The 15,191-nt window shown below is 44.5% G+C and overlaps 1 pseudogene across 1 annotated transcript in view; it reads right to left on the reverse strand.

Annotated features, from left to right (window-relative positions):
• The window catches only part of LOC311238796 (cullin-3-like), a 158,930-nt pseudogene extending 149,589 nt beyond the window's left edge, over positions 1–9,341 (reverse strand). The window contains exons 1-2 of the transcript in view: positions 9,150–9,341; positions 6,911–7,024 (exon numbers count right to left, since the gene is read on the reverse strand). The product of the transcript in view is annotated as a cullin-3-like (transcript). The remainder of the gene's footprint in view (positions 1–6,910; positions 7,025–9,149) is intronic.
• Between the last annotated feature and the right edge of the window lie 5,850 nt (positions 9,342–15,191).

Genomic DNA, 15,191 nt, shown 5'->3' on the forward strand with positions numbered 1-15,191 from the left:
ATCGTTGGTCTCCTCTTCTGACTTAGCAGATGAGGAATAAAACGTGTAGGCCAGACAAACCAGAACTGTATTTCAACTCAACTGATTTATTTGAGTCAGGGCCAAGGGTGAATAAAAGGTTGACTTTTACATACAAAAGATGATCAGAGAACATTAACAGAGCTGTCTGTTGTACAGAAATATCACAATCAGGTTTGCATCTCCAACCTCAATAATGTACATAAAACAGTCGCTTGGTTAACATAATTTGAACATACATGGTTTACTGTACACCCCTTTTTATATGAGTAAGCCTGGTTTCTAAGCTTTACATTCTATTTAACCAACAAAGGGTCCATGAGTTACTCACATAAAAAGCTGCAGTTCAGTCTCTCTGGTGGTGAAGCGGTGGAGCCCCCAGACCCCCTGTGTTGGTCCCGGTCTGAGAGCTCCAGAATAACCCTATGTAGGCCCTTATATCCTATCATTTCTAGCCAATATTAGCATCCAGTTCACTATTACAGTTGATCCAATCATGCATCTCCTGTGGGCGCCTTCTGTGGGGGGTTGGTGTTTTCTTCCTGTTGGGGCTGGTTGCCCCCACCTCTGGGTTTCTCTGGGGGGAGGCCGGCTGCCCCCCCCCTTTGATCTCCTGTGTGGATCTTGACTCAATACCCAGAGGGGGCCGCTAGTGGCCCCCGTCATTGTCTTCCTGATGGGTCTGTCCCAACAGGTCCCCAACAGGTTCGTGGGTGGGGGTTGGTGTCGTCTTCCCTCAGTGAACAGAAGGGGGGGGTCAAATCTCCTCTTAAATGAATAATATATAACTTTAACATTCCTTCTATATGGCTATAGATGTCTAATATCATCCAAGTACAGTCAGTGCTTTCTTAGACTGATACCAGACATCATATGAGACCTTTTGATACTAAACAGTTGATTAATAGATTGTCCTGTCTTATAATGTCAGAGCCAGTATGAGGTCTCTGGTTAGACCAGCTGTCCTCTGCGGTAATCTGGTCACAGTAGGTGTGACCTTTGTCTCTTTGTTCTGAGTACTGAGTACATTTGTTAGTGGGGGTTTATTGACTATTTCTGTAACACCAGTATCACTTAAAACACCCTCTACTGTTGAAAAGGGTACACCGGGCTTTTTGCATTATGGTTCTCTAATTTATTCACACATATTAATTATGAAATTCAAAGGCAATATTACCACATCCCCACAACAAAAAACAACGTCTTACAAAGTCAAAGTCCAGAGACTGGGACATACAGTAGGCTATAGGTGAGGGGGGGAGGGGGGAGGGGTTAGGGTTAGGCTAGGTAGACGCTGGTCATTCCTCCACAGAAGACTACTCGTACCAGGGCACGGAAACAAGAAATGCACAGCATAAAGAAAGTCATGTAAATACTCCATATCTAATGGTCCAACGCTCCAAGTAAATGAGGTAATGCGAGCACAGCACTGCTCTCACCAGGCATCTGTTTGCATGACTGTGTCGATGCATTAAATACTCATCCAGGTTCACCTTCCCTTGGGTGCTGCTGGTATTCTCTTGTGCTTCAACTAGTTCAGTGGTTCTTAAAGTGGGGTCCTTGAGGGAGATTTCCCAGGTGGTCCCAGGAAAAATGTGGAATACCGTAAATCCTCTAATATTGGACGGGTCTTGTATTTACCTCAGCTGCAAAGAGCACCAGGCCTTTATTAGAGAGAGGCTTATATAAGCGGCAGGCCTTCATTTCACAAACTGGCCAATTGTAATTGTGATTGATTGATTGATTGATTGATTTTATTTAGACATAAACATATAAAGATCACATGAGTATTTGCTTTGTCAGGGTGAAACTGTGGTGGATTAATGTAATTCACACACTGAAGTTGGAACTGTCTATAGGTTGCGGGGTCCGGGGACGATTTAGCGTGTGGTACCTTCTCGACTCTACCTCAGTCGAATCGAGTTGATGATAACATGCAGTAGCTTTAGCTAACACTATCATAGCCATCATGATCTGTAATGTCAACTGGACAACGCCAGCCCCGCCTGCCAACGCCATATAGATAGCGAACGTTAACCAACGTTTGCAAACGAAGCTAACGTCATCCAGCCGACACCACGGATCTAGCTACGCTAGCTAACGCTAATGCTAACGCGAGGGAAACGTTAATGTAGTCAGTGTAGAGAGAGGCAGCACTTAATTTGCATTGGCAAGAGTTTATCTCATTCTTTTTTTTTATCTATTTTTTCTCCTTTTTTCTGTGATTTTTCTCCCCATCCCAATTTACCTCTCGTGCCAATTCTCCCTCCTGTGTCCTGATCGTTGCTCGCATATGCCCCCCACTGGCCGGTTGTAGGGAGGATAGAAGCCTTGCATCACATGTCCCCTCCGATACATGTGGAGGCAGCCTGTCACATCTTTTCACCTGCCAGCGCGGACTCCCATTTGGCGAGGAGTAACGTGTGGGAGGCTCACACTGCCCCCGCCATTTTCCTGACTATCCCCAAACGACCTGTAGGAGTCGCTGTTCACAACGACCAGACTACCACCCTTCGTGTTACAACAGTTTTGATTACCATGGGTATTTCCCCCAACTACAGTATAGATGCAGTTATGGAATTAATCCTATCCAACAACAATAATCTGCTCAGATGGGGGTCCCAGAGACAAAATCTTATTAACCCTTTCACTGCCACACTACCAAATGGTTAACCCTTTCACAACCACACTACAGAAGGTTAACCCTTTCACAACCACACTACAGAAGGTTAACCCTTTCACTACCACACTACAGACGGTTAACCTTCTGTAGTGTGGTAGTGAAAGGTTAACCTTCTGTAGTGTGGTAGTGAAAGGTTAACCTTCTGTAGTGTGGTAGTGAAAGGGTTAACATTCTGTAGTGTGGTAGTGAAAGGTTAACCGTCTGTAGTGTGGTAGTGAAGGGGTTAACCTTCTGTAGTGTGGTAGTGAAAGTGTTAACCTTCTGTAGTGTGGTAGTGAAAGGGTCAACCTTCTGTAGTGTGGTAGTGAAAGTGTTAACCTTCTGTAGTGTGGTAGTGAAAGGGTTAACCTTCTGTAGTGTGGTAGTGAAAGGGTTAACCTTCTGTAGTGTGGTAGTGAAAGAGTTAACCTTCTGTAGTGTGGTGGTGAAAGTGTTAACCTTCTGTAGTGTGGTAGTGAAAGGGTTAACCTTCTGTAGTGTGGTAGTGAAAGAGTTAACCTTCTGTAGTGTGGTAGTGAAAGTGTTAACCTTCTGTAGTGTGGTAGTGAAAGGTTAACCTTCTGTAGTGTGGTTGAATGAATGAATGAATGAAAACTTTATTAACAGATTGCAGAATGGGTACAGTGCAGTACAGCTCAATACATACAATTGTTAAGGGGATGCAGACCAGAGAAAGACTTTCGTCTTGTTTACACCAGGGTCCCCCATTTCCAATTCATCGTAACATATATGACATACATGACATACAGATAGACAGTACTGCTACATCTATACATTTATGACATACCAGATTTGCAATTACAGTACTGTATTTGTGATACAAAAAGAGTCCAGAAAGAAAAGAGTATATACATTAGGCGTAGAAACTGTACATTTGGATTGGGTAGGTGGGGGTGGGACTGTACATTGGAGGTGGTTGGGGGGGGGGGGGGTTGGGTAGGAGGGGTGGGTGGGGACTGTACATTGGAGGTGGTTGGGTGGGGGGGGGGGGGGTGGGTAGGAGGGGTGGGTGGGGGACACTGTACAACTGTACAAACAACACTGTACATTGGATTATTGACAAGACCATACTTGGTAATTTACTGTACATTGGAGGGGGTTGTGTTCGGACATTTACAGGGGCCAGTTTCGAGTTGCAGTCTCCCTTAGGTGTTTTTTGAGAGTGTTTTTGAAAGTGGGTAGTGATTCACATTCCTTTACAGCTTTGGGTAGGGCGTTCCACATTGATGTGGCATAATTGCGAAACGTGTTTAGTCCCTTGTTTGAGCCGAATCTGGGTTTAACATGATTTGTGGAGCTCCCTCTGGTGTTGTGATCGTGGTATTCACTGGTAGTGAAAGTGTTAACCTTCTGTAGTGTGGTAGTGAAAGGGTTAACCTTCTGTAGTGTGGTAGTGAAAGGTTAACCTTCTGTAGTGTGGTAGTGAAAGGGTTAACCTTCTGTAGTGTGGTAGTAAAAGGTTAACCTTATGTAGTGTGGTAGTGAAAGGTTAACCCTCTGTAGTGTGGTAGTGAAAGGTTAACCTTCTGTAGTGTGGTAGTGAAAGGTTAACCTTCTGTAGTGTGGTAGTGAAAGGTTAACCTTCTGTAGTGTGGTAGTGAAAGGTTAACCCTCTGTAGTGTGGTAGTGAAAGGTTAACCCTCTGTAGTGTGGTAGTGAAAGGTTAACCTTCTGTAGTGTCAGTGGCGGCTCTACCACTAGGGGCGCTAGGGCGCCGACCCACCTGCTGGCCAGCTGCTGTTAAATCAGAGAAGAAGACAATAAAACTTTTTCGTTTTTGTGTTTTATAGCCCTATAAATAATATAAACATGTTTAAAATTAATAATATTTACTCATTTTAAGTATGTTTGTATTTCCAATGCACAATATAACGTTATTATCTAAATTAAAAAAACATAGTTTCCAGAGCAGGAAGTGACATCACGTTTTTTTTTTTTTTTTTTTTTTTTTTTTTTTTCGGCCCGGGCTATACACGATAGCGCTCTGAGTGCGCGTCACAGTTTGATCGCTGTCTCCGTCACAGCCAATCAGTGCATACGGCGTTGTGCGTTGAAATATGACTATTATGTTGGAATCCGAGCGCGATTTGAAGCGGTCTAGAAAGCAGCGTGAACTTCCGTGAGAATTTCCATAGCCGCATTTCGCGGAGACGCTCTCTGATTGGCCGACGCCAGTATTTTTTCCCATGGCAGAATTTCACAGAGACGATCTCTGATTGGCCGAATCCAATTTCTAATGTTCCAATTCTAGCTTCTAGCTTGGTTCCTGGTACTAGGACTGTTGTTTGTCTTAGAGCGTGCCGTGCCGTGACTGCAAGTTCTTTAGACTGTTAAGCTTAGGCACTCTTTCAAAGTTGGTTAAGGTTAGAGTTTGTCTTAGAGCATGGCGATAGAACGCCAGGTAGTTTGCAGTCTGTTCGAGCGGAAATGGACAAAGGAATGTACTTGTTGAGTGTTGTGCTAACGTCGACGAGCTCAGCTGAGCTAACACTTGGCTAACAAGCTATATGGCGGATCAAGCTCTCCTGCCCTGGACGTTTCAACTAAACAGTGAGTCTCTCTCTCTCTCTCTCTAACGTTAGTAGTACTAGACTGGTGCGGGCTAACTGGCTATCGTTCTGGGAGCTAACGTTAGTAGTACTAGACTGGTGCGGGCTAACTGGCTATCGTTCTGGGAGCTAACGTTAGTAGTACTAGACTGGTGCGGGCTAACTGGCTATCGTTCTGGGAGCTAACGTTAGTAGTACTAGACTGGTGCGGGCTAACTGGCTATCGTTCTGGCAGCTAACGTTAGTAGTACTAGACTGGTGCGGGCTAACTGGCTATCGTTCTGGCAGCTAACGTTAGTAGTACTAGGCTATCGTTCCGTGATTTGTTTACTTGGTAACACGGGTTGCTAAGGAATTTAGGTTCGAGGTTGAAGAAATCTCTCTCTCTCTCTCTCTCTCTCTCTCTCTCTCTCTCTCTCTCTCTCTCTCTCTCTCTCTCTCTCTCTCTCTCTCTCTCTCTGCTTAACGTTAACGTTTGTAAATAGTTTTTTTAGGAGCAGTACTACTGCTGGCCATTCATGAAGCGAGACATTGCTGATTGTTTATTTATCGATGGCTCATTGATTTAACTACTGCAGCTCTCTCGGATTGAAAATACGTGGATTATGGCTTGTTCAATATCGTCTATGTTTGAATGAATGAATGAATGAGAACTTTATTAACAGATTGCAGAATGGGTACAATACAGTACGGCTCAATACACACAATTGTTAAGGGGATGCAGACCAGAGAAAGACGTTTGTCTTGTTTACATCAGGGTCCCAGATTTTCGATTCATATCGATAGTTTAATAGCTAGCCTTGGCTCGTTTAACAATATGCAAAATATGTGTACAGCCCTGTACTCATACTGAAGTTATTCTTGGTATATAATAGGTCTGATTGTGTAACGAATCGATTCCACGTCGCGCTGTGTGTGAGAGAGAGAAGGAGAGAGGGAGAGATCTGCCTGTGTTTGTAGACGGGCGAGTTTTGTTTCTAACTTTTCTATTTATATATTGTGTTTCAAGTTGTGAATTAGAGTCTAGACTATACTTTATTTGACTGGTTGTGTGTTGTTGTAGTAACAGCTGAGCGACTCGTTCATAAGAGCCGATTCATTGCCGTGAGCGTGAGTCGAATCGCTCACGTCTTGCCATGAGTGTTGCGTGGTACTGTACTGTACATGTTTGCGTTTTGCAAAATGTTTGGTATAGCGCCCCCTAGTGGCGAATACCCACCGGCCGCCACTGTGTAGTGTGGTAGTGAAAGGTTAACCCTCTGTAGTGTGGTAGTGAAAGGTTAACCCTCTGTAGTGTGGTAGTGAAAGGTTAACCCTCTGTAGTGTGGTAGTGAAAGGTTAACCCTCTGTAGTGTGGTAGTGAAAGGTTAACCCTCTGTAGTGTGGTAGTGAAAGGTTAACCCTCTGTAGTGTGGTAGTGAAAGGTTAACCTTATGTAGTGTGGTAGTGAAAGGTTAACCGTCTGTAGTGTGGTAGTGAAAGGTTAACCTTCTGTAGTGTGGTAGTGAACGGTTAACCTTCTGTAGTGTGGTAGTGAAAGGGTTAACCTTCTGTAGTGTGGTAGTGAAAGGGTTAAATGGGAGTCTGCTGCCTCATCCTGGCCAATAAACAGTTCATCATTAATCCCACCGCCGGCAGTATCACTGCTAGCCTCTCTTACCATGTACAGGAGGATACTTTTGATCATCACCATGGCAGTGTGATGGTCGTTCCAGGCTTGATTCAATGTTTGGAGAAAGTTATTGTTTCGAGAGTTGAGGACATCTTCTCGTACCTGAAATGAGAAACGAGACAAGAAGAGGCACCAGACAGTCAAACTCGCAGTTGCAGCAGAGGTGTGTAAGTATTTTTTTTTTATCTACTTTTTCTCCTCCATTTTTCTGTATTTTAGTCGTTATGCCAACTCCCCCCTCCCCTTCCTGGTCATTGCGCGCATTTTCCCCCCACTGGACGGTCTAGGGGGCCCTGAAGTCTATCACATGCTTCCTCCGATACATGTGGAGTCAGCCAGCAGCCTCTTTTCACCTGGCAGCGAGGACTCTCACTGGGGAAGTGTAACGCGTGGGAGGCTCACACTACCTTCCCCAACTCCCTCCCTTGCTGTGCAGGCGCCCTGACCGACCTGTAGGAGTCGCTGTTTACAACGACCAGGATACCACCCACCGGCTTCCCTCCCGCTGACTTTGCCAATTGTGTCAGTATGACGACCGACCCAAGCCAGAGGCAACGCTGACAGCCGGATTCGATACCAGTGTCTCTGCGGTGATAGACAGACGCTTAGTCCGCTGCGCTACCCGGCCGCTAAGTCTTTTAGGCCTGTCCCCGACTAAGGATTTGTATAGTCGACTTTGATTGGCCAAAATTTGCCGATAGTCGACTGGAATGCAAAAAATATATTATATATATATATTAGGGATGGGCATTTTGAAGAAAAATCCAGATCGATTGATCGCATGCTATACTTGAAATTATGAATTTTTTTTTATTTATTTATTTGTTTTACTTAATTTTGTTCATTCACGTATATGTTTACCACTTTGAATGCCCATCACGATCAGGAACTAAGAGAATCGATTTTCAGCTCGCGGCACCAGCATGCATACGTACACATATACTATCGATAATCTAGCGTTTATTTGAAAACGATTCATAAATAGGCCGAAAAATGACAACGTTCTAGGATATTCCAGTACAGGGCGTTTATCACGGAATCTTTTTTTCCCCTTGAAAACGAGGGCTTTTCAAAATGCTATAAAACGGAAATGAACGGATAAAAAAACAATCCGCTTCGACAATGTTGACTGGAAAATTAGTAATTGATAAGCGGGGGGGCAGATTAGACACTAGGGCTGACCCCTATTAATCGATCTAATCGGTCGAAAGGGGCCGTAGTCGACTCTTAGTCGAATATAATTTAAAAAAAAAAATATATATATATATATATATATATATATATATATATATATATATATATATATATATATTAATATTTTTTTTTAATTTTTTTTTATTCAAAAGAAAAGAGGCATAGAAGCGTGGCTAATGCTAATGGCTAAATGCTAATGCTAAAAATATATATATATATATATATATATATATATATATATATATATATATATATATATATATATATATTATACTTTTTTTTTTTTTTTTTTTTTTGACCAATAGTCGACTAACGGCAAATTTTGGCCAATCCTAGTCGACCATCCAAATCCTTAGTCGGGGACAGCCCTATTAGACACATAGCTATAATTTAAAACATAGATTAGGCGATATTACCGCTAACATTGAAGTGGATGTTGGGCATTCAAGCACTAAATGTGCGCCCCCTCCTGGGCACTGAAAGTGTTAAGGAAACCAACAAACAGTTATTTAATCTTACACATACATGTGAAACAAATATGTAAAAAAAAATATTAATAATTTAAGATCGATTTTTCTCATAGCTACGAGTAATCGATTACTCACGCCCATCCCTAATATATATATATAATTTTTTTTATCATTCCATTTGGGCTGTGGGGGGGTGCTTAATGTCTGAAGGAGTCGACTGAAGGCTTCTTGTCCTCTGCAAAAGCATGCAATTGGTCCACTGATGGATACATCTTGATATTTGTCTAGTCTAGTGTGTTCATTATCCTCTTTCAGTGCCTCTGTGCCTGTTTTCTTAGGCAGTTAGCCTCTGGTATGAGCGCCATTAGCATTAGCCACGCTTCTAGGCCTCTTTGCTTTTGGAAAGAATGATATTAAATTATTTTTATTATTTAAAAAAGTTTTGCATCCGACTAAGAGGTTGGTAGTCGACTACGGCTCCTTTCGATGGATTAGTCGACTATTCGACTAATCGGGGTCACAGCCATAGGGATCAGACAGGGGTCAAGTGCTAAAGTCTTTACTTTGTTGATGAGGTGCTCGGTGACCAGCTCCCGCAGGCCCGTGTAGAGCTTCTCGCCGTGCTTGTGGACCACCATGGCGTAGGCGTTATAGAACACACACTCGATGTTCAGCCCGCTGGTGTTCTTCCTCTGGATCTTCTGGATGGCATTCTTGAGAAGGTCCCAAATGTTGTTGACATCCTTCTTATCCATTGTCTTCTGAGGGAGAGAGAGAGAGAGAGAGAGAGAGAGAGAGAGAGAGAGAGAGAGAGAGAGAGAGAGAGAGAGAGAGAGAGAGAGAGAGAGAGAGAGAGAGAGAGAGAGAGAGAGAGAGAGAGAGAGAGAGAGGTATAGGGGTTAGTTCCGTTTCACCCAGCATCAGTAGTCCTGGGTGGGAGATATTATTTACAGGGTTCCCACAGACGTTGCAAAATTTGAAGGACTTTGAAGGACTTTTCCAAGCACTATTTTTCATTTTCAAGGATGTCACTCGAAGGATACTTCACTCAATTAACTTTAAAAAGAAGAAATGAGGAAAAGCAGTTGGAGCGCGAGAAACAGCGACTCATCAGATTGTATTAAAACAGAACAAAAAAAACGATTTCTTGATGCGAATGGTTGATTTGAATTGCAAGGACTTTTTAAGCACCTTGTTAAAAAATGGGCTGTTTAAGGAATTCCAGGCCTTTGACTTAATTTTTTATTTTTTGTATCCACTTTTTCTCCTCCTTTTTCTATTTTTCTCCCCATCCCAATTTAGCCGTGCCAATTCTCCCCTCCCCTGTCTTGAACGTTGCTCGCATATGCCCCCCACTGGCCGGTTGAAGGGAGGATAGAAGCCCATCACATGTCCCCTCCGATACACGAGGAGGCAGCCTGTCACATCTTTTCACCTGCCAGCGTGGACTCTCATTTGGCGAGGAGTAACATGCAGGAGGCTCACACTACCCCCGCCATTTTCCTGTCTCTGCTGTGCAGGCGCCCCAAACCAACCTGTAGGAGTCGCTGTTTACAACGTCCAGATTACCACCCGCTGACTCTGCCAATTGAGTTAGTATGACGGCCGGCCCAAGCCGGAGGCAACGCTGACAGCCGGATTCGAACCCCGTGTCTCTTGCGTTGGTGACGAGCGCAATGTCCGCTGCGCCACCCGCGGTTAACCCTTCTGTAGTGTGGTAGTGAAAGGGGTTAACCCTTCTGTAGTGTGGTAGTGAAAGGGGTTAACCTTCTGTAGTGTGGTAGTGAAAGGGTTAAGTGTCTTGTTCTGGAGGAGGCGGAATCAAAACAGAGAACCGTCCGATTACCAGACAACCAACTCTACCTCCTGAGCCACTGTCGCCCCATATGAATTTAGCATCTAACTTTATAACATCCGTCACTGGTGCCCAGTGGAACCCAAGCGTGTTGGGCACGTTTTAAAACACCTATAGCGAACTTCATAAATAAATACTGCGTCCAGTGACTCGAGGTGAACTGGCTGCTTTTAACCCATTTAGACCTAAAATGCCTGCTAAAAATGCATTATATAGCCTGCATATACACTAGGCCTGTCCCCGACTAAGGCTTTGTATAGTCGACTTTGAAATTTGCCGATAGTCGACTGGTAGTGGAATGAAATGGAATATTTTTTTTTAAAGAAATTATATACCGTAATTCCTCTAATAGTAACCCCGGCTTGTATTTGTTTCAACTGTAGCGGGTACCAGGCTTGTATTAGGAGGAGGCATGTATAAGAGGGAGGCCTATATTTCTAATTTTCAAACATATCATAATGAATAAATCAACATTTTGTGTCAGTTTGAACCCAGTAAAATGTACTGGGTTCATTTATTGAAACCAAGTACTGTATGAAATACGGTAGTAAACAGTGCAATTACAGGTGGTCAAAAAAAGTTAAATAAAGTAAAATAGTGCAATCACAATACTGGTATAATAATAATAATAACTTTGTTTTATACAATTCTGAGGTAGGCTTACTATCTTGGTAAACATTAACACCATACCATTATATGGTATTTACTGCACAGCCAGGCCAGCATATAACAACAATAACTAAATATATTGCCTATGGTAAATCCGTTGAGGGAAATACCGTAATTCCTCTAATATACATGAAACCCGGCTTGTATTAGGAGGCCGGCTTATAATTGCTTAGCTCAACAGCGCACCCGGTCATTAATAGAGACCCGGTTTTTAATTGAATACCGGTTACTATTAGAGGAATTACGGTATATATATATATTTTTTTTTGGGGGGATCATTCCATTTGGGCTGTGGGTGTGGGGGGTGCTCAACGCATTAGAGTCGGCCCCCGTTCTAGCACTGCCACGCTTTAAAAGATAGGAGTGCGTCACCTTGTTTGTAGAGCTATAACTATATTCTATATTCTAGCTATGGATACAATACTGTGGCCCATTTGACAGCACCTATCTATGGTTCAATATGTGAAAAATAATGAATTTTTCCATCCATACGTTCCCGTGTTATACCGTGGTGAATATAAGTATGGTTTTAGAGCGGTCTAGGGTAATTCATGAAATGCTGAGTTATAGTCTTATACGTCAATTCTACTATAGACGTTGCCGTTTCTTCCCTGTACACGCTATTATTCCGAAATTAAATCTATATCATAGGTATTATGTTCCATCATGAATGCATGAAAGGGGGGGGGGGGGGTCGTTTCTGATTATTTGATCGTCAGTAACGGCATTTGTATTGAACACTAAAAACGCTTATCAGCGTGTACGCCATCTGGTACATCCAATGTCCATTTGGTCCACTGCATAACCCACCACAACATATGGATCGGGGATATTTGACGCGCTTCAATGGAACCGGGAGAACTACTCCACTCGGCCGACAAGGAAAAGTGAAACCGGAGACATTTGGCCGTTCCACAGGCCAGGATACAAGGTTACAAATGGTGCTCAATACCGCCGTCTAACTGGATGCGGCCGGTATTGCACTTTGGTTATCGCAGACTCATTCCCTATGGTAACACCAAGGTCCCTGGATGAATAATGAATACAAATATCGGAAAAAAAAAAAAAAAAAAAAAAAAAAGGAAAAACGATCAAATAACGTATATACGTGGTTGGCGTTCAATGGTTGTCGGCCAAACACGTATATAATCGTTGTTGGCGGGGATTGAGTTAATGTCTGAAGAAGTCGACTGAAGGCTTCTTGTCCTCTGCGAAAGCATGCAATTGGTCCACTGATGGTGATGGATACACTATGTCTAGTGTGTGAAATCCTCTTTCAGTGCCTCTGTGCCTGTTTTCTTAGGCAGTTAGCCTCACTGGTATGCGCGCCATTAGCGTTAGCCACGCTTCTAGGCCTCTTTCCTTTTGCAAAGAATGATTCAAATTATAATCTTCGACTAAGAGGTTGGCAGTCGACTACGGCTCCTTTCGATCGATTAGTCGACTAATCGAGGTCAGCCCTAATATATACACACAAATGTGTTTCCCAGTTTCAATGGGTTAAATGTCTTTGGCGGGACTTCGCCGTCACCGCTGCTACAGGTCACACCGCTGAGGGGAGCGATTGGCTGCAGGTCACACAGCTGAGGGGAGCGATTGGCTGCAGGTCACACAGCTGAGGGGAGCGATTGGCTGCAGGTCACACAGCTGAGGGGAACGATTGGCTGCAGGTCACACAGCTGACGGGAGCGATTGGCTGCAGGTCACACAGCTGAGGGGAGCGATTGGCTGCAGGTCACACAGCTGAGGGGAGCGATTGGCTGCAGGTCACACAGCTGAGGGGAGCGATTGGCTGCAGGTCACACAGCTGAGGGGAGCGATTGGCTGCAGGTCACACAGCTGAGGGGAGCGATTGGCTGGCGACGGGATTAATTGAATTTACGATATCTGTGAATGACCACCGTGCGCAAATGAGCGATTGCAAACCTGGATGTACCATTTAGACCAGTGGTTCTCAAACTACGGGTCGCGACCCAATTTAATTTCTTTTTTTATGTTCTGGCAACATTCTGGCTAAATATGCCTCGTTTTATAAATGTGTATTGATAACATAATGCTGTAATAGAATGTTCTAATAAATATGCATGATCAAGTTCAACAATGTGTGCTTTTATTTAGATATTCCTTAATTCCAAACAATGATGTTGTGATGTGGAAAACATAAAAAGATTGTCTGAATAATCCTTGTAGCTTTGTATCACAATGATGTGATGTGGAAAACATGTAAAGAGACTGTCTGAATAATGGAAAATGCAAGAAAAATAAGTTTAAGTACAAATAAAAGATATTCCTTAATTCGGCGGCTGGGTGGCGCAGCGGACATTGCGCTCGTCACCAACGCAAGAGACACCGGGTTCGACTCCGTCGGCGTTGCCTCCGGCTTGGACCAGCCGTCATACTAACTCAATTGGCAGAGTTAGCGGGTGGAAGTCGATGGGTGGTAATCTGGACATTGTGGACAGCGACTCCTACAGGTCGGTTGGGGACGCCTGCACAGCAGAGACAGGAAATGGCGGGGGTAGTGTGAGCCTCCCACACGTTACTCCTCGCCAATGAGTCCGCACTGGCAGGTGAAAAGATGCGACAGGCTGCCTCCTCGTGTACCGGAGGGGACACGTGATGCAAGGCTTCTATCCTCCCTACAACCGGCCAGTGGGGGGCATATGCGAGCAACGTTCAAGACAGGGGAGGGGTGAATTGGCACAGTGGAATTGGGATGGGAAAAGAATTGAAAAAAAGTGGATACAAAAAAAAGATATTTCTTAATTCCACGTTGAAATTACGTGAAAAGAAAATCCTAATCCGAAAAGTTTGAGAACCCCTGATTTAGACAGACCCCCCCTTTTTTAGAGGTGCTCCCGGGAGGTGCTTCTCGTCTAAAAAAAAAAGGGGGGGTCTGACTAAACGGTACATCCAGAGATTTCTGGAGTTGACCCCGACTCTAGCAGACCACTCACGGTCTGAAGTGGGTGCATCATTATTATTATTATTATTGGGCCCATTTTGGTGACAGCTGCGCCGCTACCGACTTGGCCATCAATGGGTTAGGAAATGGCTTTCACTCGTCACAACCCTCATTATTGTGGTATATGACCTATTTTTGCCAGGCCAACCATGGACATGCAACAGTTTTTCCACTCGTTTTTTTGTGGAGATTTTCAGTTTTGCATGATTTTTGGAGAAAGCATGGCACTTATATTGGGAAAATGCACTTGAGACAAAACACATTTATATCCTACATCATTTTATATGAATTCCTCTTGTTTCTTTGAAGTACATTGTTCGTAAAGCAAACCTTGTCGCAGACTGCCTCTCCCGGGCTGTAGTGGGCGCCATCCACTTGGGGCTGGATTACACCGGTATGGCGGCGGACCAGGCTACCGACCCTGAAGTGCAGGATTTCAGGTCAGCCACCTCAAGCCTGCGGTTAGAGGATGTGGTTTTTGACAGCGCTGGCACCACACTCCTGTGTGATGTCTCTATGGGACAGGCCCGCCCCATCGTTCCCACAGGATGGAGGCGGCATGTTTATGACGCTGTTCACGGCCTCTCCCACCCGGGAAAGAAACCTACGCAGAGGCTAGTGTCCGCCAAGTTTGTCTGGCCTGGGCTTAGAAAAGATGTAAGAGACTGGGCTGACTCCTGTTTGGAGTGCCAGCGCGCTAAAGTGTACCGTCACACCAAGGCCCCCCTGCAGCACTTCCCTGTACCTGAAAGGAGGTTCGACCACGTGAACGTTGACCTAGTGGGCCCCCTGCCCCCCTCACACGGCTTCAGTTACCTCTTTACTATGGTAGACAGGACTACCCGTTGGCCAGAGGCAGTTCCACTGTCAGGCACGACGTCCGCCGAGGTGGCCAGAGCCTTTATTGGAACCTGGGTCGCCCGGTTTGGCACTCCAGCCGACCTCTCTTCAGACCGGGGCCCACAGTTCACGTCCGAGCTCTGGAACACGGTCGCCAAGAGCCTGGGCGTGAAGCTACACCGGACTACGTCATACCACCCGCAGGCCAATGGGTTATGCGAGCGCTTTCACCGCTCAATGAAAGCAGCACTTCGGGCCAGCCTTACTGACAGCGGC

Source organism: Notolepis coatsorum (assembly GCF_963971535.1).
Source record: "Notolepis coatsorum genome assembly, chromosome: 13".
NCBI lineage: Eukaryota > Metazoa > Chordata > Actinopteri > Aulopiformes > Paralepididae > Notolepis > Notolepis coatsorum.